Below are 293 nucleotides of genomic sequence, written 5' to 3' on the forward strand. Positions count from 1 at the left end.
ACCGCTGGTCTAGAACAATTCTTACAAATATAACACGACGTAGCTGGGCGCCGCGGACAGACGCCGAACGGCGCCGCCGGTGTGCTACACTCATAGAAAATAATGTATTTGAATTTTAAAGATGTGGCGCGACGCTGCGCTTCTCGTCCGGTGTGCGACCGCCTGAAACGCTGTTTTTTTCACCTTTGTTTGGGCTTTTCCGAAAGCGGATGATATCAGGAAACAGTGGTTGCAATTTACTTTTTAACTTGTTCCTGAGCATTATAACCCCAATTTGCTATTGTGTGCTGCGC

The 293-nt window shown here is 47.8% G+C and overlaps 1 protein-coding gene across 1 annotated transcript in view; it reads right to left on the reverse strand.

The window, feature by feature from the left end:
• The window catches only part of LOC107559676 (oxidation resistance protein 1-like), a 57,180-nt gene that overhangs the window by 5,615 nt on the left and 51,272 nt on the right, over positions 1-293 (reverse strand). The window lies entirely within an intron of this gene.

This window comes from Sinocyclocheilus grahami, unplaced genomic scaffold (genome assembly GCF_001515645.1).
Source record: "Sinocyclocheilus grahami isolate Dianchi unplaced genomic scaffold, SAMN03320097.WGS_v1.1 scaffold695.1, whole genome shotgun sequence".
In the NCBI taxonomy this organism is placed as follows: Eukaryota; Metazoa; Chordata; class Actinopteri; order Cypriniformes; family Cyprinidae; genus Sinocyclocheilus; species Sinocyclocheilus grahami.